Source organism: Chrysemys picta, chromosome 1, assembly GCF_011386835.1.
Source record: "Chrysemys picta bellii isolate R12L10 chromosome 1, ASM1138683v2, whole genome shotgun sequence".
In the NCBI taxonomy this organism is placed as follows: Eukaryota; Metazoa; Chordata; order Testudines; family Emydidae; genus Chrysemys; species Chrysemys picta.
The window spans coordinates 203,726,079-203,752,387 of NC_088791.1; the positions used below are offsets into that span (position 1 = coordinate 203,726,079).

Below are 26,309 nucleotides of genomic sequence, written 5' to 3' on the forward strand. Positions count from 1 at the left end.
CAGTGGTCAGTCCAAATGCCAAAATCCAAGACCAAAGCAGAGTTAGAGCTGGGGATCAGAGCTAAAGGTCAAAACCGAAGTGAGAGTCCAAATGCCAGAGCCAAAGGTCGAGACAGAGGCTACATCTACACTGCAATTAGACACCCGTGGCTGGTCCGTGCCAGCTGACATGGGCTCACAGGGCTCAGGTGCGGGGCTATTTCAGTGCCATCTAGACTTCTGAGCTCAGGCTGCAGTCCAGGCTCTGAGATTCTCCCATCTTGCAGGCCCAGAGCCCAGGCTCCAGCCCAAGCCCAGAAGTCTGCACTGCAATGAAACAGCCCTGCAGCCTGAGCCCAGTCCGCTGGCCCGGGCAAGTTGTGGGTTTTTAATTGCAGTGTAGACATACCCAGGGTCAGAACCATAGTCAGAATCCGAAGGCCAGAGCCAAGGGTTGAGCCGGAGTCAGACCCAGGAACTGGAGCCAAGAGTCAGAACCACATTACCTGAAGTCAGGGAAGACAGGAGCAGGACTGGTTCCAAGGCAGGAGCAGGGCTGGGCCAGGACTGGAACAAGGCTGGGTGCAGGACAGGGGCAAGCAGGAGCAGGGCTTGGAGCGAAGCAAGCACAGGGAGGCAGGGAATCCACAGCTGTGTACATTGAGCAGCCACTGATCTGCTGCAGCAGCTGGCTTAAAAGCAAGCCACCTGAGTGCCTCAGGCAACCAGGTGTTTCTGCTGTGGTCCAGTTGCACTCGCTGGCTGCATGATATCTGGCGGGCAATAACTGCAGGCCCTCATTCCTGACACCTTAGGAGTTTCCCAGTCCAGATTTGGATCAGCATCTGAATGTAGGTTTCAGAATGGTAGCCGTGTTATTCTGTATCAGCAAAAAGAATGAGGAGTACTTGTGGCACCTTAGAGACTAACACATTTATTTGGGCATAAGCTTTCGTGGGCTAAAACCCACTTCACTGGATGCATGGAGTGGAAAATACAGTAGGAAGATATACACAGAGAACATGAAAAAATGGGTGTTGCCATACTAACTATAACGAGACTAATCAATTAAGGTGGGCTATTATCAGCAGGAGAAAAAAACTTTTGTAGTGATCATCAGGCCCATTTCCAACAGTTGACAAGGTGTGAGTAACAGTAGGGGGAAAATTAGCATGGGGAAATGTAGTGACTCAGAATCATCTTGCATCCTCTTCTTTCCTTCTCTAACGCTCTCATTCCCTCCTATGATCACTGCTTTATTTTCCCTTGACTTCTATCCACTTTTCCGTTTGGGTTTGACTCTCCTTCTATCTTGCAGACAAACTTTTCCAAGATTTCTTTTGATGAAACACTTCCGCGGTCTCTTCCTATAGATTTATCTTTTCCACTTGCACCTCTTCATAGTCACTCTGTATTTCTATTTTTTCTTTACATGCACACATGACAATCACAAGCAACAAAAAATTCTGATTATACTTTTAAAAATAAAAGTGAAAAAGCAGCGACACTGGGGGTAGATACCCTGGATGGCAACAGGCTAGTACATAACACATTATCATATAAAGAGGAAGGCAGGGGTACCTAATGATCTCCCTCAAAAGTTGTACAAGTTGCTAGCAGGGATATGAGCCCAAGACCATTAGCAGCAGAAGACGGATCACTATCATTTGAATTAAAGGACTAATTCCATTAGCTGGTAGCAGCAGTAGGCTGTTATCCTCTGTGTGGACTAACCACGACAGAGGGACATGTGGCCAGCATGTTATATAGGCAACAACTTATGACAAGATGTGTGTTTATCCTGTGTGAATGAAATACTGGAACTAGAAAGAGGACTTAAGCTTCATGTGGGGGTTTTTTGGTCAAAATTTTCCAGGGGGGACAAAAGCCCATTTTCTGACTCTAGGCAGGGCTCTCTCGCTATAAAGATTTTGATTTGACATAGGCCTAGTCTAAGACCCCGAAAAGGAGAATTCATGAGCTGGCTGAGCCCATAACTGGCTATCCACACACAGCAAGTGCATTGTGATGCAGAAGCAGCCACCTAAGAAGTGCACGTCCTGTATCAGACAAAACTACACGACTCAAAGTGCTGCACTGCTGTCACTGAAATGATTGCCAAGGTATTTTCACATAAAAGCATTAAGAAGATTATATTTTTAAAAGTTGTTTTTATGTGTAATAGACAATTCCCTTTCTAGGACAAATATGTTCATACTCCAGCCCAGTTCAAACGGAAAGCCCTTGCAAACACAGCCCCTTGGCTCTTCCCGTCTGCAGATGCCTTTTGGAAATCAGCACTTTCAGGTCTGGCAGCTGAAATGAGTTAGGGTTCCAGCATCTAAGCTGCCGGCACCAGCTTCCTGCTTCCAGAGACAGACTTTGAACTGGCAAAGAGGGATGCCACTCCCTTACTTCATTTTCACCCAGCCAGGCTCCGTTTCTGCAGAAGCAGGAGTGGAAATTGAGTCAGTAGCTGAAAGCTGGAACTCTACTATGCAGAGGCATGCACAGGAATAAAAATGTGGCTGCTTTTGGAGGGACACTTTCTGAGCCCCCTGAGGCCGGAGGGATTGGCTCCCCGACACCTACCCACCCCCCCCCCTCCCCGAGGCCAGAGAAGCTGGCTCTCCCTGCCACTGCCCTGTGGCTGGAGGATCTAGTTCTCCCCTCCTCCCCCCACGGCTGGTGGAGCTTGCTCTCCCCTGGCACCCAGAGGAGCTGAATCTCCTGCCCTGTCCCAACCCCGGAGGAGTTCTGTGTCCCTGCTGACTGTGGGGGCATGTGCCCTTGCTCCCCCACCCCTTGCACATGCCCCTGTTATTATGGGAATTTCAGCTGGCAGCTGAGACCTGCCCTTCAAGTGCAGATAGCCAAGAGCACCAGCAGGCTTGAGGAGCCAAAGACTGCTACTGCCAAATACATCTCTGGAGTATTTCTACAGACATTAACGGAATTCCACCAGCAATGTCTTGGGTTCAGAATATCTGTCAGTAACTTAAGTTTAGAGGGAAAATAATTAAAAAACCTAATAGAGAAAACAGTGTTTTGTCAAAATATTTTCTGCTCTGAGGGCGCAGGAGTTCATGGGAAGAAAGCTGTTTAACAAGCCCGGACCTGAGCAGTTCTAATGGCTCCCCATGTAGTCAGAGCTAGGGCTGGGCAAAGTTGGTGAAATCCATTTCCTCAGAGCCAGTATTCTCCCCAGCTTTGATTAGAATCTTTCCTGGCCAAACAATATGCTTCCTTCCATATGTTTGGAAGGGTATTTTCTTTCTTCATTGAGTATTTCTTTCCACGTTGTTGAGTGTATCTCTCACTCTCGGTGCTCTGTGTTTCCTGTTTCGACTCCTTATCTTACATCTTTTCCAGCGGGTTTACTGAACTCTTTGTCTCCTTGCCTGGATTTAAGGACCCTCAATTTGCTGCACGTTGTCACTCCCAGCTGTTGTGTCTTCCTGTGAGAAGCTCACAGCTGAGTATAGGATGTTGCTTGGGGTAGAGAAAAGAGAGGGGTATATTAGCAAAGGAATCAGTTTAACTAACAAGAATGAGCAGCCTGAAATGCCAGAAAACAAACTGAAAGGGAAACAAGATAAAAAGGCTACATGTCCCAGGCCAGATCTACACTATAAACTTACACCAGTATAACTACGTCTCTCAGGGATGTGAAAAACCCACCGACCTAACCCCCAGTATAGGCAGCACTATGTCGATGGGAAGGCTTCTCCCGTCAACACAGCAACTACCTCTAGTGGAGGTGGATTAACTATGCCGACAGGAGGAGCCACAGTACACCGGTGCAGCTGTGCCCCTACAGCATGTTAAGTGTAGACCTGCCCTAAGTGAAATAACATTGCCATGCATGCTACCAAAAGGCTGATGATATATATAATATTGTTATCTTAAATACAAACAAACAGATAAACATTAAACGAATGTTTTGAGCACTCAAAAGTTCGCAAGTGCCAGAATTAAGGTTCACTCTGCAACTTTCACCTGGCCTCCTGCGTATGCATTATGACACAGTCTTTAATTACATGATCCCCTACTTTTTCCCCCCACAGAACCCCTGCCTCATTCAGTGCACAGTATGAATGGTGCTCACTGACTGGGTAGCTATTCAATATTTCTTTTTATCCTTACTGAATATTAAGCCCCCGTTTTATTTCGTGCATAGCATTCAAAGCCTGCACGGAAAACAGAATTACAAATTTCATCACGGCTTTTCTATGGTGCTCATTACCTTCATATCTAAGTGCTTCTCAGAAATTAATGAATTTATTTTTACAACACCCCCAGGAGCTGGGGTGGTATTATCATCACAGTTTATAGACGGGGAACTGAAGTACAGAGAGATTAAGTACAAACCTGTCAAAAATACCCACCAATTTTAGGTCTCCAATTTGAGACACCCAGGGCCTGATTTTCCATCGTACTTAGCACTTGATATTATGTCAGACCATAGCTCCCACTGACTTTCGTTGCAGTTGTGAATGCAAATCAAGCCCTAAGTGTCAAATTAGATACCCAGAAAACAAGATACACACAATTCAATCAGTCACCACATGTGAAAAGATTACTTTCAATGACTTGCCCACCAGAACATAGGAACTCTGTGGCACAGCCAGGGCCACCCAGAGGATTCAGGGGGCCTGGGGCAAAGCAATTTCAGGGGCCCCTTCCATAAACAAAAGTTGCAATACTATAGAATTCTATGTTCTCGTGGGGGCTCCTCCGGGGCCGGGGGCCTGGGGAAAATTGCCCCACTTGCTCCCCCACACTCTGGGCAGCCCTGGGCACAGCCCGGGATAGACTCCAATTCTCCAGGGCAGCATTCAACTTCCTTAACCATGATACCGCCCCTTTCCTCATTCACTACACACCTTTCAATGTCTGCAGCAAATGAGACACAGCGATCCTAGAAACAACAGCCTAATTCAGTACACAACACTAGGTCATTTCCTGAGCACTGTCCATCCTGTCCACTGAATGAGGCAGGTGTCCTGTGGAAAAGAACAGTCTGGGGACATACAGTTAAAGATGATATCATAATCAGAGACGACCAGAAGATCACCATTCCATCTCGCAGCAATTTTTGAGGTTTAAAAAAAAAATTACATTCCTCACTGGCACAAAAATCAAATCTTTCAAATGTTTTGATGAAAATGGAATTGTGTTGAAATGGCCGGTTTAGAAACGTGAACTTTCTATGGGGGGATGGGAGGAGAGAGAGAGTGAGTGTTTTCCCTGGTTGTTTAGGGAATGGTCTATGAAGACCCAGGTTCAAGTCCCTGATCTAGAGCAAAGTTTTTTCATCCCAGATTATTCCAAATCAATCAGAGCGGGGACTGCACCTACATCTCCCACATCCCAGGCCATTAGTGCCCTACCCATCAGGATATAGAGCGCACACGAATCTCTCCCTCTGGGACAAAAACATAGTCAAAAGCAGTATGTCTCTGAAATATTTCGGGTTTGCTGAAACAATATATTTCAGGAAAATTCTGACCAGCTCTAATCATATACACAAGGGAGCCAAACTACAGTTTAATGGCCAACCTTAATTCTGGCATTTCCTATCTTCTGAAGGTTTGACTTTGCAATCTTAATATTTTTTAAGTCTCTTTTTTGTGTGTAATTTTGTAAGTTTTTAAAAAGCAAATTAAAAAGACCTCAAAATGTCATCTCATAGAACAGACTGCCCCCCCGTGCATCAGGAGCGGGTCTGGAACCTTTATAGTCACTGCTCACCCCTCTATCATTTGAGCTGATGGAGTAACTGATAGCAGTAGCAGGCTGTTACTTGAGACACACATTTTGCCAAGTTGTGGCAGCGAGTATATTCTAGTGGTGGGTAGAGACCCTCTCTCCCACCCTAGCCTGACCTCTTTTGCTCCCATCACCCCAAATCTGGGCTCATATCCCGCCTCCCCTGTTCCATACCCTGTGGCCTGCTCCTGTCCTGTCCCACTGCTGCATTCTAGTCTGTCTGTTTCCTCCTCCTCCTGGGCCTCAGGCAGAGGAGTAGTGAGAGCACAGGAGAGACAGTCTCCATGCTTTCAGTTCCAAATGCCTGGAACCACAGTAGCTCCCAGCATCTTGGAGGAGTAATTGCAGGGAAAGTCCCGCTTATCTTCAGCAGCCCTGGGATGAATCATAACCTGTGCAAACAAAATCTTTGGAGAATTTTGCTGCCAAACTCCGAGTCTGTACTGTATATTATGAATGGTGGTCTTCAGAGGCCAATAACTTGGTCAATTTGGGGTGGAGTTGCACAGGGGTCGCAAATGGCACTTCTTGGAACCCAGGGTGATTTCCTGGACAAATTTCAAGTCTCTGCTTCAAAGCATGAAGGTGCTAGAACTTCTCAACAAAGCGGTTGCAAGAATTTTTTAAACACGGGCAAAGCAACATATTTCTTCGCTAACTCCATTTTCGGAAACAGCTGAACCATTTTTGCTGAAACTTTCCCCAAAAAATTCAGCCTGAGGCAGAAAATACACCCAGCCTGGGAAACTTCAGCCCAAATGGTTTATGTTTGGCAAAATTATATAAGCAACTGAAAACAATGTCTTAGACTAGAAAATGTCAGACAAGTTTAACTGTAGACGTCACTATTAATAAGCAGCTCTGATCCTGGCTCTTATACAGTCTGCCTGTGTCCTTGGACAAATCACAGCCTGCTGCAAAATTTCAGCAGGGTTGATGCGAAGGGTTGGGATGTTTGTAAAGTACAGTACTTTGAAGATAAAAGTACTGTATAAGTGTTATGTATTATTAGCTAAGAGATTTTCTTGTTTATGGTACTGTGTTGTATTCATACACATACACCTGCACACATACTTTATATTAGAGATGGGCCAGAACTAGACTACAGGATCTGAACCTTTCCACTAACTAGCAATGCTTCAAAATAAGATTTGGAACCAAAATTTGCTTCTAGGGATCTGTTTCTAATGGTCTGAATGGGAAAATTAAATCCAAATACATAATGAACATCGGGAAAGTTTAGATTCAGATCATATCAAACTCGGTATCTCATGTCCAAAGCTAATATGCCTGATATTTTTCTCCTTGTTTCTTTGTCTATACAAGAGCCTTCCTCTTTCTTTTTTCAGATAGTAGAAGTAAGGTCTGTTTCACTGGGGTTTCATAGGTGGAAGTGGGACCAACATATGATGCAGTTTATATACTCTATTTGCACTCTGTAAAAAAGAAAGTTGGTTGTATACAGTGAGGACAGAGAGGAGAAAGAAGAAAAGATTCAGTGTGCTGCCAAGGATATTAGATTAACCAAACTGCTGAAAATATACTCTTCTGTTCAACTTTATCTTTAAAAGTCTACTGATGAGTAATATTGTCAATTCCCACTTGGCTCAATTGGATGCTGCACAAATCCAAAGCCAGTCTCTTTCCAGCAGGCCTTTCTATCACCAGGACCACAGTAACATCTGAGTGTCAAGAAGCTGGACCAATCAGTGCATAGAAAATTGATTTGAGCAGCACCATACTCTCTTGGTTGGCTGCAGATAAACAGCTCAGCTAATATGCTGGTTCTGACCTTCTTGAGACCTTTTTTAAAATATGACATAACACAGCAGCTGGTTCCCTGGAAACTGCGAAAGCAAAACAGTTACTGAGAAGTTTTGGTCTGCTTTGCAGTATTAAAAGGTGCAGTGAAAGATTAAAACACTCTATTCAGGCTACATCTACACTACAGGGGGGGGTCGATTTAAGATATGCAAATTCAGCGACGTGAATAACGTCGCTGAATTCGACGTATCGCAGCCGACTTACCCCGCTGTGAGGACGGCGGCAAAATCGACCTCTGCGGCTTCCCGTCAACGGCGCTTACTCCCACCTCCGCTGGTGGAGCAAGAGCGTTGATTCGGGGATCGATTGTCGCGTCCCGACGGGATGCGATAAATCGATCCCCGAGAGGTCGATTTCTACCCGCCGATTCAGGCGGGCAGTGTAGACCCAGCCTCACATACAGTCATTTTGTAAAAAGGATTTTGTGGCATTTGTGATTTTAGCACTGAAATTTGCAGAAAGTGATTTATATTAGAAGAAAACATTACTTTAAAGATAGCCTGCAAAATTTACACTATATTGCCCCTTTAAAGATCTTTTTTTCCAAACACAGGGTATTTGATATATATGAGAGATTGTTTTCAGAACAGTCAGTTTTCTGGAGTGCCAATATTATTGATGTAAAATGTTTTCTTTCCCTCCAATCACTGTCTACCTGGATTCAGTTGCTGTCATTCCAACACTGTCTGCCTACCATCTCAGATGGATATCAGCTAGGCTGAGGGTCAGGTGCATTGAGCTTTCCTGTCATTCCTGGCACTCTCCAGTGGCTGTTCTCTTCTGTTCTATGTAGGTTCTTACATCGCCCTCATCACCACAGCATCTGAGTGTCTTCCAGCAGTGCATTAAGCAATATAACTAATATCTGCCATGTGGTGTTCATTCTCTCTCAATCAGCATTTCTAGGACAGCATTTCTTATCTATGAACTGTCAGCAACAGTCATCACTGTGTTGGTCTCTGGAAGGATGGATTCTCTCTCCCTTTTCCTCTGCCTCTGCCTACCCTCTACCTTTGTCCTGTTTTCCTCATTTGTTTTCCTTCTCTTGATTTTCTCCTGTTGTGCTCACCCACATGATCTTCCTTGTCTTCTCCCCATTGACTCTTCTCCCATGTCTTCATTCTTTCTCCCTTCTCTAGTTCCCATTATCCACCATTTCTTCTAATCCCCTCTCTCCCTCTTGCCTCTCTTTTCTCATTCCCTCCCATTTCCATTACCTTTTCCTGTTCTGCTTGTCCTTCTGCTTGCTGGTGCATAGCTCTGAACACGCTCAGCTGGACACAGAACCTCCTGTAGTGAGGGAAAATTGCACCTGGACTCAATAAAGCACATCCTCCCACTAACTGACAGAAGGCACTGCTTCCGGGTGCTCCAGTAAAGCACATCCATGGAACACACAGCCAGACCATTTACATTTGACCTTAGTTTGAAGGGACCCCTGCTAACTATTCACCTCCTTATATGATTATTGGAACTAAAGCATTTTCACATACTACTAACAATTACCTCTGCACACACTAGGTTTCATACAGGATGTCGCAAAAGGGATCACAAGTGATCGTGCACAAAAAGGGGTATGCCAAAGAAGGCAGTTTGCTAGTTAGGGAAATTAGTTACTGATTTGCTTTGATACACATGCTGTATGAGAACTAGAGATATGCCAAGCTGCAAAAGTTGAATCCCAGTTTTATTTTTCAAACACCCCTGAATTTAGGGGGCTATTTGGATCTTCTCTTGGGTACAACAAAAACACCCTTGTTAATGTGGAGGCAAAGATGAAGCTGCACAGCCCTGCCTTGTGCTCTCAGTGCCCTTTCCAGGTCTCTCTTTGGACACTCAGTTTTTCTTTCTAGATGTTCACTTGATCTCCTTGAGCTGTTTTCAGCTTTGTGGCTGAATTGTAGATCCTCACACTGCATTTCCAAGTTTTTCTGATTACATGCCCTTCTTCAGCACTTCAAAGTCTTCATTCCTGGGGGAGGGAGGGGGGGAAGAAATCTAATCTTCATCTTGTTTTAGCTGTGCTTTTTGAAAAGTGTATTGATGAATAATGGCAATGAGCCTTAGTTGCCTATTGTTTCAGGCTCATTCGTCACTTTGTTAGTGATTTGGAGTTTCTTTGAAGTATATTTTTATATTTGCAGCAGCGAGACCTGCTCTTTCCTAGTCCAAGTGATGTTGTAACTTCTCTTCCTTTCTTGATAATAATAACAGGGTGAGATTAAATATAGGCACTTCTTTGGGTTCACAGACCAAATATTACAATGGCAACCTCTTATTTTGTTTGTCTCAGAAAAAGCACCTGCAAATCCTCCCCCAGCCTGACCTCCTCAGTCTCAGGCTAGTACCCAGGCTATATTTCTCATTAGCAATATTTCTGTTGTAGTGCTTGGGTGTGATGTCACTTAGGACATGCCTGGACTAGGATAAAGGATGTGTTGTTAGAAGACATCACTCTACCTCACACATTCTAAAAGTCTAGTGTAGACAAGGATGAATAGATTTATATAATATGTGCTAGCTGGTCAATTGGAAGCCTGTGTTCTCTCACTAAAGTTCACCTTGACCAACTAACGTGTTAACATACAACTTGCCTTGTCTACATTGGAGTTTTAAAATGTTTTGATCACAATAATTTAGCTAATAACATCTATTTTTTAAAATATATTTTATTTCAATCTAGACCAGGCCTTAGGGTTTGCCCAATAGACAGAACCGTGGATTGGAAATCAGGGTTCTAGTCCCAGCTCTACCATGGGTCTCTGCCATGACTTTGGGCAAGTCATTCCATCTCCTGGATCTCAGTTTTCTTATCTGTAAAATGGGGATAATGACACTGACCTTTGTAAAGCATTTTGAGATACATGGATGAAAAGTGCCTGTATGAGAGGGCGGTATTAATTATTATCATCATCATTAGGAAGAGAGATTGAGGGTAGGGCAGGAACACCAGCCTTTTTCCAGTTTAACACCATAGCTGGTCTAGGTCAGTGGGTCCAGTGGGTACATAAACTGATCTAGATATTTGCCTAGTTTTACAACAGGCTACATAAAAATCACTATCGAAGTCAGTACAAACTAAAATTTCGTAAGTGAGGTGAAACTTGGGGTATGCAAGACAAATTAGAGTCCTGAAAGGGGTACAGTAGTCTGGAAAGGTTGAGAGTCACTGGTCTAGGTGAAGCTAACTTCAGCCTAAGTTTGCCCTCTTCCTAGTCTAAACAGACCCTCGACTTTCCTTCCCCTTCCTTTGAGAATTGGAAAAATGTGTGAATTAAACAGAAGAAGAATATCTTAGAATTCAGGGAGGTGAAATGGACCAACATGTTGAATTTTTTTCCTCACAGTATTCAGGCCGATGCATCCCCAAGCTGTTCCTCAGAAAGCAACCCACTACCCTGGTCTGGGAGCTCTAGCTCTGCTTGTTTCTGAGGGCCACACCAACTGGGCTGAGATCCTACCTTTTAAGAGCCTGTTCCCAGGCCTGACAAGCTACCCAGGTGGACCCAGTTGGGGCTGATTGTGACCATAATTCCTTTGCCCTTTTTTGACTGGTGGTGATTGGGGGTGTTATATGCCTTACCACAGCTTTGCATGAACAATTCTCTTATCTGCCACAGACACACATTCTGTCCCAGTCCTGTTCAGCTCAAGTCTGTAACCTCTTAGCTTCCAAAACGGTTACAGGATGAAATGCAAATGCCTTACTTTCACTGATGTTATTTTTAAAATCTCCTACTGTTGAACTGAGCTCTTCCACCCGCATCACCAAAGTGTCTGAGCACCTTCCAGTGTGCTAAGTGACTTGACTAAAATCTATCTTGGCCTACAAAATATGATCTATGAGGAAAGACTGAAAAAACTGGGTTTGTTTAGTCTGGAGAAAACTGAGGGGGGACATGATAGTCTTCAAGTGCATAAAAGTTTGTTATAAAGGGGGTGTGTGATAAATTGTTCTCCTTAACCATTGAAAAATCAACTTGGGCTTAAATAACAGCAAGGCAGATTTAGGTTAGATATTAGAAAAAAAATCCAAACTGTAAGGGTAGTTAAGCAGTCAAACAAATTGCTTAGGGCGATGGTGGAATCTCCATCATTGGAGGTTTTTAAGAGTAGGTTAGACAAATACCTGTCAGGGATGGTCTAAATAATACTTACTCCAGTCTGAGTGCAGAGAACCAGACTAGTTGACCTATCAACATCCCTTCCAGTTCCACATGTCTATGATTCTACCTCGGTGGTGGTGGTGTGGTCGTATGTGAAAGATAAATAGCGCGGTGTGTCATCCATGTATTCCTGACACTTGAGTTCCTATCATCTCTCCAGTTCACCTAGTGGCTGCATGTAGATGTTTAAAAGGACCATAAAGAGAATTGATCCTTGTGGGAATCTACAAGAGAGAGGTCTAGAGGTGGAGGTGCAGTTTTCCATCACTACTGTTCAGTTGCCTCTCTCCAAAAAAGACTTCAACCATTTCCTTGGACCCTGCCACCTCTCTCAGGTATCTCATGGGTGGCAGTATCCATTACTATTGCTAAGGCAGTGCCAAGGATGACAGCAGCTTTGGAAATACTATTATACACCAGCATTTCTGTCACTGTGTGATCTAGCCTCATATAGAGGAAAGTGGAAAGCCCCTTTGCCTTGTTAACACCCATGGAGTGGCACTGATGAGAAATTAAGAATTTCATTTTTGCCAGTGTAGTTAAGATCTCTGTGGGGAAGTTTCTTCCTGTCTTATATAGAACTCACTTTATTGAATGTGTAAGGTCTATATTTGTTGTCACATTTGCTATAACAACAATCCACAGGATGCAGCTCTTCTGGTATCAGTGGTGGTGGTGTTAACCTCAGGGTATTTATAGTCGGTCTTCACATTGTCAGGATCTGAAGAGATATAAAACCTTCTGTCAGAGAATTCTGTATCAGAGCACCTACTGGGTGAGCTGGGGTAGTGTGGGAGGACACCTGCTCTTCATGCTAAAATTCAGCAACTGTGCTGAGAAAGGACATCATTAACATTAATTACCCCAGCCTTTAAATATAGATAGTATGGCTCAGAGCCTGTTGATCTTTAACTTCCTTGAAAATTGAGACTCAGGATCAGCACAGCCTGGTCCTTCTCTCACACTGCCTTTACAAAGCAGTGTAAATCTCTCAGCTATCAATAGAGTTTTGCCAGTGTACATTGGGAGTGAGAGGAGAAACAGGCCTGGTGTATATACCAACGTTGCCAGTTTCAGGCTCTCAATGTGACAGGGATAGGAGTTGCTCTTATGTGTGGTTTCCTTCCTCCTCAGTGGAAGGAATGAGTATAAAAAGAAGGAAATCAAGGTTAATCCAGATAGCTGGATCAATGGCTGGCACCATTGCTCTTTCTGCTCTTTGAACTCTTCCAGAAGGTGTTGCCCTGGGGCATTGGTATAAAAGGAGCCAGTCAAAATCTGTTTATCAGCTATGCTTTCTCAGAGGCCTGGCTGACACAGCACTGGATTTTTTAAAATACTGATTTAACACCAAGGATTTATGGTTCATCTCTAACTGCACATTGCTGGGCACTATCTAATAGACATTTATCGTGTTGGGAGGGCACTGAAAAGATACTGCGATGTGTAGTATTGCACATCACCTTATCCTTATGCAAAATGAATCCATACCAACTAATTGAGGCGGTAAATCATAAGGCATCATAAGAATATGCCCCTTATATTAATCGCCCTGCTTTTTGTAACGATGTAAATCTTTGTCAGACAGACACTCAAGCATCAGCAATCCTTTTTCCCTTTGAATAAAGCCATACACCTTGAAACATTCAAGAGGTCATTGTAGCTTTGTTTAGGGGCACATTCTCCTTCGTCATTCAAATCTAGAACCCCGCACGGTACTGCCTGTTATTGGAGTGTTCTATATCTGTGTATATGCGTATAGTTAGTTAATAGATACGGTACTAGTAGACGGCACTCAAGAATATGTAGCATGCCTCCTGGGTTTGGTAGGACCAATAAAACTTGTTCTGTGTGCATTGCAAATGACTTCCACTGGCTGTGCTTTAAATCAGTTCTTAACACTGTCCTCAGTCCATAGGCAGAAGAACCTGTCATTGAGATGAATGAGAATTGCACAAAATAGGACAGTTTATTTCTTTGAGGACCACATATTCCAAGGTGGGTGCAATAGGTATGCATGGAAACCGTCAACTGCCATGGGACATGCACAAACCTGCATTTGTACACACTTACATAAATACCTGCTGACATGCTCCATTACCAGAATTGCAAATATGCTATTTTTTGTAGGAACATCCATTGGACTCCCCTTTGGAAACCTGGCCCTTAAAATCAGATGCATATCGCCTTATTTGTCATCTTGGATATGTCCTTAAAATATGAATCAGCGATTCCCACACCGAGGTCTTTAGGGCATTTGCTGGTGGTTGGCGGAGAACTGATGGTTCACTTTCCTCTTTGTTTCCAGCAGCTAAATCCCATTAAAAGAAGCTAAGAACACATTACTCTCTTACAATTTTTCCATGAGTTGCCACAGGTACAGGACGCAGTGACAAGTGGGAAGGGAGGAGCTCCATGAAAATTTCAGTATTTAGATATGGAAAAGTTTGAAAACCCTGTAATAAATGAATGGGGTGATATCCTTGATGGGGTTTTGCTTTTACTTTTATGCCTACTACCTCCAAACCTCTTTCAGGTACTCAGCTCCCAGAGGGGAAAAAAAATGCGAGGGAGAACAATGTAATTTTAGTTAGAGGTTAATTTCTCTGTTCTGGAAAGAGGTATATATATGAGTAAGGTGATAAGATACTCTACATTTTATGGCTTTTCAAGGGCAGAGTCTGTCTTCAGTTGCATTCACGCATTTCCACTGACTTCATTGGCATTACACACATGTAACCAAGGACTGTATTTAGCCCTGAAACTGGGGAAAATACATGTGATAGCAAGATGCCTTTTGCCAACAGCTGGAAATGGTGCTAAGGCTAAAATCAGCAATCGACAGCAAACGGCAGATGATAATTTTGTGACTGTAAGCTCCAGGGAAAGGGCAGTAGAGAGTCATCGACAAAAAATAAATGCACCAACGAAGCCCTGAATGAATGTCACTGTTTTCATTTTAAAAAGAGTGAGAGAGACCAAAGTGGAAACGTGACAAAATATATATCATGTCACTGTTGATCTTCAAGCAACAATGTGATTAGCAATGTATTCTTTTTACATTTCAAAGAGTTTAAAGCACATTGCCAGAGAGATAAACATCCAGAGGTGCTGTTTGCAGAAAGACATCTTTCTGACAGCAAGTTACATTTCATGCCTCCTTTACCAGAAAGAACATGTGGTTTTAGTCAATGATTAAAGAGAAAATCCCTAGTTTATCCACTGCAAACAGTTCCCTATTGGTATTTATTTTATCCCAGTGATTCCATCCTTTAAGCCATGCTCCCCTGCCATGGTCGTACAAACTTGGGAATATACAAGGAGGTTGCAGTCACTTTCCCATGAACTTGCCGGGCCTTCGCTCCTCATCTGAGTAAGCAGCAGCTGCTGGGAAAAATAAAACACCCACAATTCCTTTCTCTAGCTGCTCCAGGGATGTTAATATCCTCTTCATGCATCTTCCCTCTTCCTCCCAGGATGAGCTTGTTAGCAAGAAGACCTCTGCTCTTGAGAGGCCAAGTGTGCCACCCCGAGGAAGCCAAGAGCCGTAAATGAGGTCTGCACCTTTCATTGCTTCCCAGTCATGAAATGCAGCACAACTTCCTTACTGAAGAGTTATTGGCTTCGACAGCTGCATCAGCTTAGTCAGGATTTAAAAAAAGAAAAGAAAAAAGAAACTCCCTCCCTACTTCTGAAATTACTCGCAAAGTCACCTTTTTAATGCTAACACACACAAAAGGCACTCAGCCACTGATTCCAGCAGACCATATGCTGCCCCTGCTGCTGGCCAGGTCCAGGGGGATGATTTTTTTCCCCTTCAGCAAGCCTCCAGACATGTCATAGAAATTTATATGCTTATTCACAGAGCCGATAAAGCAAAAAAACAGTGTTTCAGCTATTTTTGTTTTGCTTTGCAGATGGACAGTAAAAGACATGAATCTCTTCCCCGCTGCTCTAATGTCCTCCCTGGCTCCCTCTCTGGAGTCAGATCACCAGCCAATCATATTAGTTTCTTGGGGTCTGTAAGACACCCCTCTTCCTCTTTCCCACTTGCAAAGAAATAGCAAAACAAACAATTAAGAATCTCACACAACATTTACATTTGCCTATTAAGCCCGGATACAATTTTCTATGCAGTCATCTAGTCAGACTCCTCCTTTTGATTGTTTTGGATGGAGACACAAAAGCAATACGCAAGTAGGACAAGTCCATAGTGCTACCGTTTCTGTGTTATAATACTGGTTCTGTTGAAAAAATGCATGTCTTTCTCCCATTACATTGTCTGATATATGTCATGATTTATAGCGCTGTGTAGCAGATGTCCATAAATCAGGAAAGGAACTTAATGATGGGAGCTGGATTGACCATCTATTGAAGTGCATGTGGGTAATAGACCTGGGTTATATTTTAAAAGTGTTTGGCATATAACCTCAGTAAAGGCAATTGGAGGGGGAGGGAGAGGGGAAGATGCAGCTAAATCTCTTCACAAGCTACATCTACAGTTAAATCACCAGATGAAGTCTCAGCTTATAGCATTGAAGAGGTCTTGCCTCAGATGGCATATTACAAAGGAAACTTTGAATTAGTGGTTGAAGTCCATTGATCTGTTTGCGCTGAGAAAGTTCATGCCTTATTATGGGAAAAAACTTGAATACCACTGATGGAAGTTTAATTTATTGAGATTGTAGGATACCAGGAATCAGAAGTTTTGAACTATGATTTTTGTAAATGCACACAACTATTATTAATTACTATTAGCATGTGTGGTCTTGGTAGCACCTATAATGTACTACATTTCTCTTTTCAAACAGACAACAAGGCACAGTCCCTGCACTAAAATGCAATGCCTGTGCAACATCTTCTTGACGTCCTATCAAAGACGGAATGATAGTCAGTTAACTACTCCTTGCGTCCTCTGGCCTATCCTCTTCACCCAGAGCTGACTTGTGCTGAGTGGATGTTCAGTTGCTAGCTTGATATTGAGGTACATAGAGCGCTGGACTAGGAGTCAGAAGACCTGGATGGGACTGAAAGCACACATGTATTCACACCCTGCATACTATTGTAATAATCATTGTACCCAATATGCCTTATGAGGTATCATTTGAAAACTAATAACTTGCTAGCAGGGCCGGCTCCAGGCACCAGCCGAGCAAGCTGGTGCTTGGGGCGGCAGCTTGTAGGAGATGACATTCCGCCCAATCCTAGGGCGGCACGGACGCTTTTTTTTTTGTTCTGCTTTGCTTTGCCGTTCTGGCCGCCCCCCGTTTTTTTTTTTTTTGCTTGGGGCGGCTAAAAAGCCAGAGCCGGCCCTGCTTGCTAGTCAATAATATCATGGTGAAATGCATGTAGTGACATTCTATGTAAAGTTATGAAATCCTCCTGCATAATGTTCTTAGAACATGTTCAAACCCACACAGCCCTGCCCAGGCAGAACTATCCTGAATGAAGAAATGGCAGGAGACAGAACAAATTTGCATCTCAGCAAACACAGGTGAGAAGAAAAAACATGGAGCCTCCTTCACCACTAGACTCCATGTTGCCTCCTTTACTGTTTGAATAAACATTGCTTTGAAGGGTAATCCTCTGAAGAATCCACTTCAAACATTCACTGGACTATAAAAGAAAGGGGTAGAAAACCCCAAGCTCACTCTCTTTCCCTCTCACCTAAGAAGACAAAGGAACCAGTCCTTTGGGGGGAGATCCTGACCTGAGAATGTGGTCAGCCATGTTGTTGGGAACATGTGGTAAGGATTTTGCCTTGAACCAAGTCTAGCTTCTTAAGTTTTAGCTACTAGAAACTGTTTTATCTTTATTTCTCTTGTAACCATTTCTGACTTTAATACCTGATACCCGAATTCACTTAAAGTCCTATCTTCTTTTGTCAATAAACTTGTTTTATTTTTTAAAATCTGAACCATCCAGTGTTGTGTTTAAACTGAACTGTTTGGATAACTCCAGTTAAAGTAGCAAACTCTTGCAGATTGACCCCTTACAGGGGCAACAGACTTTTAATATCTGATCTACCCAGGAGAGGGCTGGACTGTGCAGAACATACATTTTGGGGAAAATTCAGGACTGGGAGGTTGAAATCACCCTGCAAATAGTAACCAAGGCTGGTGAAAGTCAAAGTGTGACTGGTGTTTTGCTGACAGGCTGCTGGGGTCAGAGCTGCTAGAGGAGGGCTGCAGCTATACACAGACACTCAGGGCGTGACCTGCATGCTGCTTGTGAGCAGCCCTGTAACCCACACACTCTAGAGCACCCACCTTTACTCAGTTCCTAGGGCTCAAGGCATAACACAGGTGCTGGCTTCCTCTGGAGTCTGGGGGTTGCTCAATCCCCCCATTTGGCCCCAGACCCTGCTCCTACCCCACCTCTTTTCCCAAGCCCCCACCCTGCCTTGCCTCTTCCCACCCCTCCTCCACTCCCGCCTCTTCCTGCCCAGTTCTGCCCCTCCCCTGAGCGCACCCTATCTCCACTCCTCCCCTTCCCCCCAGCTCCTCCTGCACACCATGGAACAGCTGACGGCAGCAGGCAGGAGGCGCTGGGAGGGTGAGGAGTTGATGGGCAGGGCCACTAGTGGATGGGAGGCACTGTGGGGGAAGATGAGGAGCTGGCTGCCAGTGGGTGCTAAGCACCCACTAATTTTTTCCCATGGGTGCTCCAAGGCTGGAGTTGGCAGGTATGGATTTAGGTACTCCCACCCTTTCCCAGTTCCTAGGACTCCAGGCAAAAGGCACCTACCCTTACTCAGTTCCTAGGGCTCAGGTGTGATCCATACGCAATTCCTAGGGCTCAAGGCGTAATCTTCTGAGGGTTTACAGGGTCTTTTACCAGTGAAAGAGCCTTACACAGTAATATCCTTAACCTCTATTTATTAACAATCCACCAAAACAGAATGCACACACTAAGCATACAATGCTCACCACTCCCAATAAGGCAGATGATCTTTTCCTGCTGGCCAGTCAGGATCAGGTCATCTAGGGATTCCAACTTCTGCACAGTGAGATTGGCAGGGTGTTGAGGTCTGGCAGCTCTGATTTTGGGGCTGTGTTCAGGAGTTGGTTCCAAAGAACTTCCTTTTGGAGTCAGACCCCAGTTTATATAGTGAAACTTGAGTTCTGCTTAGCTGTACCTTAACCAATCATTTTAAACTAAAGCACTACTAAACAGTATTTTTCACCCATCCTAGCCCATTATGAAACATTTTTTTAACGAATCATACCCCACCACCATAGCTGATTTAAACCTAGCAAAATGAGTTATGTAACAGACGGAAACAATCAAAGAACCAGATAGAGACCATACAGATAAACAATAGAGAAGTAGGAACCATAAAGGCAAAACAATAAAGAAGTAGAGATTTCACACCCAAACTGTTGATAAGTGATTCCTTGCCAGACAGCAGAAATTCCTTGCTTATCTGGTGATGGTGGGTACTATGAGGAGGGGCACCTTCTTAACAGTCTGATATTACATTGTTTTGCTATAATTTAGAAGGAATGTAAGGATGTGAGTGTCATGGAATTGGGGGAGACAAGGCCCTGCATCCCCTGCTTCCTGCGATTCACCATGACTCTCAGCCAGCCAGTAAAACAGAAGGTTTATTTAGATGACAGGAATACAGTCCAAGACAGGTCTTGCAGGTACAGACAACAGGACCCCCTCAGTCAGGTCCATCTTGGGGGGCCAGGGGAGGCCAGGAGGTCTGTTTGGCCTCCCCTCCATTTTCCCAGCCAGCTCCAAACTGAAACTCTCCAGCCCCTCCTCTCCCTTTGTCCCTTTCCCGGGCCAGGAGGTCACCTGATCTTTGTTCTTCAACACCTTTAGTTGGCCCCCTTGTAGAGGAGGGGCCCAGGCCATTAGTTGCCAGGAGACAGAGTGTCAGCCATTTTCTGGGCAGACAGTATCACAGGGGCCCTTTTGGGCTCTGCAACAATCACACGCCCTGATCCCCCCACCTAGATACTTAAGAACTGCATAGGGGAAACTGAGGCACCCACAGAGTATTCAGAGAAAACATTATGAACATTCCCACTTCGTCACAGTGACTTTCTGCTTCTTGAGTCATGGCTGCTGCTCTCCTAATATGGCTGTAGAAAAAGGCCTCAGACCTTACAGCCTAGGCTGGGAGCTACAATAGCAAAGCATTGTGAGGCAGGGCAAGCAGTGCACAACCATTCACTGGTCTGGACTGCACCCCAGACTGTGGCACTGGGTTCTATACCGAGTTCTGCCACTGCCCTTCTGGGTGTCCCTGGGAAAATCACATCACTCCCCTGTCTCTGTTTCTCTTTCTCTTGGCTGTAGCACCTATTGAGATCATAAGCAATTTGGGGTTGGGACTGTCTCTATACCTATCTGTGTTTACAGATCCTAACACACTGGCGGCCCTGATCTCAGTTGGGGCCTCTAGGCACTACAGCAGAACCTCAGAGTTTTGGACACTTCGGGAATGGAGGTTGTCCGTAACTCTAAAATGTTCCGTAACTCTGAAGAAGAGGCTAAGGATTTCAGCCCCATAGGGGGTTGTGGCTGCAGCAGCAGGATGGGGGAGGTCAGGGCTCCGGGTGGGCGGGGGGAGGAGTTGGAACTTCTGACCCTCAGGGTGCCTGGGCTCTGGGAGCAGGGCATTGAGGGGGGACTCAGGGCTTCTGACCTGGGGCTCAGCGCTTTAGACCTGGGGGAGTGCTGGGGCTCGGGGCTTCAGCCCTGCAGCTCCATTCCCAGCTTCAGCCCCACCAGGGGTTCTGAGGCTCGGGGCTCCCCATGGCTCCACTCCTGGCTTCAGTGGGGGGGCTGGGGAGGGAGGTGCTAGAGCTCAGGGCTTTAGCTATGGGGGGAGTGCTGGGGCTGAAACCGGCGTGCCCCTCGTAGCTAAAGCCCCAAGCCTCAGCGCCCCCTACGTGGCTGAACCCAGGAACAGAGCCTGGGGCTGAAGCTCCGAGCCCCAGTGCTCCCACCCAGTCTAAAGCCCTGAGCCCTGGTGCTCCCAAGGGTCAGAAGCCTGAGGGCCCACCCCCAGAATTCTAGCCACCCCCGCCCCTGCAGCTGCAGCACCAACCCCCTGGAGCTGAAGCCCTGAGCCTTGGGGCTAAAGACCCAAGGTAGTACAGTATTTGCTTTTTATTTATTTATTGGTCTGTGCTGCAGCCCGATTGAGGACTTCCAGTTCCACAGGGTGTCCGTAACTCTGGTGTTCGTATCTTTGAAGTTCTACTGTACTGTAATACAAGTAACTCCAGGATCCTCAACTACAGTTGGTGGGACTGGCTGTCCGTATAGCTACAGTGAATGAGAGCTGGTTCAGAAATGTCATGTAGCGCTGCACTGCTACTAAAGCTAACCTGCATGGAACCTAGAATTTAGCCTGTATCATGCATGGAGCTGTGAGGAAGAAGTAGCCTGTGAACCTGACTAATGACCAAGGTATTTAACCAAGATCTTATAATCTCCAGGTGCTAGAAATAGGCCCATAGAAAGCATGCATCTTCCTTTTAAAGGTCTGCTGTCTCCTCACTTAAAACAATGAAACTCATACACTGATGCCAGAGGCACAGCCTGTGTTTTGGAGCACAAGAAATGTGGAACGACCACAGTGCTGACAAGTTTGAAATGAGAAACATCCTTGGACGGTGCTGAGATGATCCCAGATGTGGCTGCCCCACACTGGAATTTAAGAGGGAATGGCACGTAAGGCATTGGAGTTGCGGCTGAAAGGGCCAGAGTTCTAGCAGTGAGAGAAGCAGTCATTGGTGCTTGTAAATTGGGGAATCTCAAAGCATCAGATCACAGAACCAACTGTGGTTCCAGTGGGAGTTTTCATAGAAACGTAGAGCTGGAAGGGACCTCAAGAGATTGTCTAGTCCTGTGCTGAGGTAGGATTAAGTAAACATAGACCAGGGATCGGCAACCTTTGGCCCGCGGCCCACTAGGGAAAGCCCCTGGCGGGCCGGGAAGGTTTGTTTACCTGCAGCATCTGCAGGTTTGGCTGATTGCAGCTCCCACTGGCCGTGGTTCGCTGTTCCAGGCCAATGGGGGCTGTGGGAAGGATGGCCAGCACATTCCTCAGCCCGTGCCACTTCCCGCAGTGCAGATGATGCAGGTAAACAAACCGTCCCAGCCCTCCAGGGGCTTTCCCTGGCAGGCTGCAGGCCAAAGGTTGCCGATCCTTGACATAGACCATCCCTGACAGGTGTTTGTCTGACCTGTCCAGGGATGGGGATTCCACAACTCCTCTAGGTAACCTGTTTCAGTGCTTACATATCCTTTTAGCTAGACTGTTTTTCCTAATATCAAAACTTATATCTCCTGTGCTGCAAACTAAGCTAATTACTTCTTGTCCTATTCTTGGTGGACACAGAAAATAATTGATCTCCATCCTCTTTATAACAACCTTTTATATATTTGAAGACTCAGCCTTCTCTTCTGTAGACTAAACCTGCCCAGTTCTTTCAACCTTTCCTCATCGGTCATGTTTTTCAAACCTCTTCGCATTTTTGGTTTCTTTTCTCTTGATTCTCCCCAATTTGTTCACATCTTTCTGAAATAGTTAGTCCGACTGCAAGCAACTGTGATGTAGCTCTCTCAGATCACCAGATCATCAGGCTAGTCCCTTATACACACAAGAAAAGGAGTGCGTCTATGGGACCATCTCCACCATTAGAATAAAGCCATGTTAGTAGCCAGTTACCACACTATGACCCTCGAAACATTCATATCAATTAAACCATGGACACACCAAGGCTGTAACAAGGTTTGGGAATACAATTAAAACATAATTTGGTCTTGTAATATAGAAAGGATCCTAAATTTGGTTTTACCCTGTCCCCAAACTGTTGTGTAGCCTTGCTGTGTCCATTATAATTAAGACAGGGGACAGCCATCTTCCCCACCAACACAATTGATTTTATGGTGTAGAGGGGTTCTGAACAGAAATAAAGGGTGGGGGTCATAGAATCTGTTACTATTAGTGGGCAGCTCATTTGTACTGGTAAGGAAATTAGAAAGGCCAGTAGCTATTCTGGAGGAAATATAAACTTCTCGTACAGAGCAGCAAGGTAGCACTTCTACCCCATCACATACATTGAAAAATTGGTGTCACTTCAGCTTGGGGGAAACCATTACAAAGTTGGATTTGAGCCATGCATACCAGCAGCTGTTCCTGGTGAAGTGGTCCAGGCAATATGTTACCATCCATACCCAGTGCGGTCTATTTCACTATAACAGATTGTTGTTTGGATTCACCTCTGCCCTTGCCATCTTCCATCAGACAGTTTAGTGGGTGTTCCCACAGGAATATAGGAATTACCATACTAGAGCTGAAAAATGGGCCATTTAATCTGATGTCCTGCTTTTCAACACTTCCATAATGCCCATGGATTGTGCAGTTCTGATAGATGGATTGTGCAGTTCTGATAGGAGAAGGTGATCAGTTTATACCCTGAAGCATGAGAATTCAGAACCATTGTAATTTTCTCTCACCAGTTATAATTGTTCCTATAAATGATCAATCCTTTTGTTGGATCTTTGTTTTAGTAATTTATGTTGCACACGGTATTTTGTTTTACCCATTTTACATTTTGTGTTTGTTTTAAGTGTCATCTTGCATTACGGGACTGTGTCAATAGGAATGTCCAATGGATTTTTCTTGTATAAACCTATAACATACTTCATCTCTAAACCCAATAATCCCAGAATTCTTACTCTCTTCTTATCTAGAAGCCTCCATTCATGGTCATTGCTGTTTCCTTGTACTAGATAAATATTTTACTATAGGGGAATCAGATTTGAACCAAGGACTTGAACTACACTCACAGAATCCACTGGTAAGCCATAACAATATCATCTTGTAATGTGGTCCTACTTCATCAACACTCTAATCACAAAAACTTCAGCAGCTGGGCAGCTTTAATACCACGGATAATTTTGCAGTGTCCATCAATAGTGGGACTGCGCTTCAGATACAAGAAAGGCATTTTCCAGGCATCAGAAATGGTTGACTCCCGTGACTGTGTTAATGTGTAAATTTGGCCCTAGCTTCCAAGAATGCCACTGAGAAAAATCAGACATATATGCTAATTTATCCTAATGCACTTCTGCCTTGTTTATCCTCAGTGTTTGCACCACTGCACTTTTCTTTTTTATTAACATGAAAAGGTACATGCCACATCTGGAACATGGCTTAGTGACAGACTTTCAAGAGGGCTGAAGAAAGAACAGCATGTGGGTGGGCGGGTGGGGGCTTAGGTGCTGGAACTAGGGGAGTGGAGGGTGCAGCAGCACCCCCTGGCTTGAAGTGGTTTCCATCATATACAGGGTTACAGTTTGATTCAATGGCTCTCAGCACCCCTACTACATAAACTGTTCCAGTGCCCCTGGGTGTTAGCGGAGAGTGTTATACAGCACACAAAGAAGAGATTACAGATTCTTTGGTTATGAATCCCAACAACAAAAATCCAAACATGATGATAGGAGATTTGCAGATCAACATAACGATAATGACCTTGTTAGGAGATTAAGGAAGTTGAATCATCTTCAGATGCAATAATTATGGGTGATCTTAACTACCCCTATATTAATTGGTTGAATGGCACATCAGGGCACTGTCTGGCGGCTTACTTCATTGATACCATCAGCAACTGCTTCTTAGATCAGCTTCTTATGACACCTACAATGGAGGAGACAGCTCTCAACTTAGTCTTATGTAACAGGCAGGAGTTAATGCAGGAAGCTGGTGTGGCAGTTCCACCGGATGACAATGATCAGTGCACCGTTGAGGCTGATCTATTAGAGGGTGACTTCCTTAGAGGTAATACATTTTTAAAATCTGCTCATGTAACTATGAAGACTCAGCCTGGAGACTATTGAAGGAAACAGTGCTATTGGGGGAAAATAATGTATAAACCACTGTCCCAAAAGGGTAGTAAGAAGAGAAAGGAAACCGGCATGGTTAGGTGAACTACAAAAAATGTAATTGGACTAAAGGAGTATCCTTTAAACAATGGCAATCTTGCTTACAGTGCTAACTGTGCCTGGCAAGGTGAACATCGTAACTAAAAAGGGACAAAGAGTGTAAAGAATGACTAACTCAAGATATTAAGATAAACAGTAAATCATCCTTTAAGTTATGAGCCAGAAGTGGTGTGTGGCTATTGGCTTTCTAGTCGATTAAGAGGTAAGGAAAGATGAAGAATGGAACGAAATAGTTGGATACAGGTTGCATCAGCATTTACCCTAGAGGACAAAGCTGCAGCGGTCAAGGGTGAAGAGGACAAAGGTGTAGCAGCCCAGATCTGACTTGAACCTCTGACCAGTGAATGTGGGAAGGAGCTATAGCATGCAATTTCCCAAACACGTGGTGGACTCTGGAGCATTAGCCCCAATGAGCTATTTATAGTGTGTCCCTCTCATCATAATCACTTGCAAGCATGGGTCATTTTGCAAACATGCATGCTGAAAAGATGGAGGAATGCATCTCAGCCACGAAAGCAGGCCAATGAGACTGGGAGCCCAAGCCTAAACAAATTAAGGCAGTCACCTCAGTGCAATGAGAATGGATGAATAAAAGCCCCAGAATGTCAACAGACTCTTTTCCCCTTGCTCTTCTTGCAGGTGAGAAAATAAGAGACTAGCTACTAAGCTTTCTCTTAGGTCTGGAATGGGTAGAACTGTGCTTAGTTACAGAAATACTCAGTTTACCAAGAGACACTCATGTGGGAACATGCAAATTGCCATACCAGGTCAGACCAATGGTCCATCCAGTCCAATATCCTGACTCATCCAGTGGCCAAGCCAGCTGCTTCAGGGATAATTGCCCATTATGCATTATCATGCCTTTGAGGGAAAGTTTCCTCCGAAGCCCAGGCAGTTAGTGGTTGGCTTATGTCCTGATGCATGAGGGTTAATATTCCTTGCACATTTTTATCATAGAAATGAAAGGGAGAGGATATTTTCTGATTCAATGGGAAACAAGTGAATAATAATTCTATGAAGCTGTGTAGTGGAAAGAGAGACTCTTTGAGCGCAACAAGAAACGGGATTTTAAAATTTCATCTGCACAGCAGAAGGTCCTGCCAATTGAACCGTTTCCAGTAAACAATCTGCTAAGTCTGACAGTTTGAAGGAGTACCAGACTGCCAGGAGTGAATAGGCTGGGATTTTTTAAAGGTTTATTTTTCATATGAGCACTTTTCTTTGTGAGCAACATCTTAAAAAACATGCATGTGCAATGATGTTTCCAGCTAAACTGAGGGGCTTCCCCATTGCTGCAGACTGAAAAAAGAACCCAGGGAAATTCTATATTTAGGCCTCAGTGTCCAAACCCAAAATACCCAGTGTCTGCACATTGCCACCAATCACTGGGGCTGCAGACTATCCTGTCCTGAGAGGCCCAGGCTGCGTCCTTATCTGCCCTGGATGGGCAGCTTTTGCAGCTGTAACAAGTAGTTACACACTGGGACATTTCTTCCTCTGATCTGCTTCACCACACTTCACACAGATGGATTTGTCTGTGGTGGAAAAAACTTCCCCCTCCATCTTCCACTCCTGTTTTCCTTCCTGCAG

General features: G+C 44.6%; 1 protein-coding gene and 1 long non-coding RNA gene across 2 annotated transcripts in view; both read right to left on the reverse strand.

Moving 5' to 3' along the window:
- The window catches only part of LOC135978000 (uncharacterized), a 1,156,726-nt gene that overhangs the window by 172,598 nt on the left and 957,819 nt on the right, over positions 1-26,309 (reverse strand). The window lies entirely within an intron of this gene.
- On the reverse strand, positions 895-5,996 carry LOC135977792 (uncharacterized). The gene is made up of 2 exons (XR_010595240.1): positions 5,926-5,996; positions 895-3,471 (listed from the first exon to the last, which is right to left on the reverse strand). It is a non-coding gene; the product is annotated as an uncharacterized LOC135977792 (long non-coding RNA).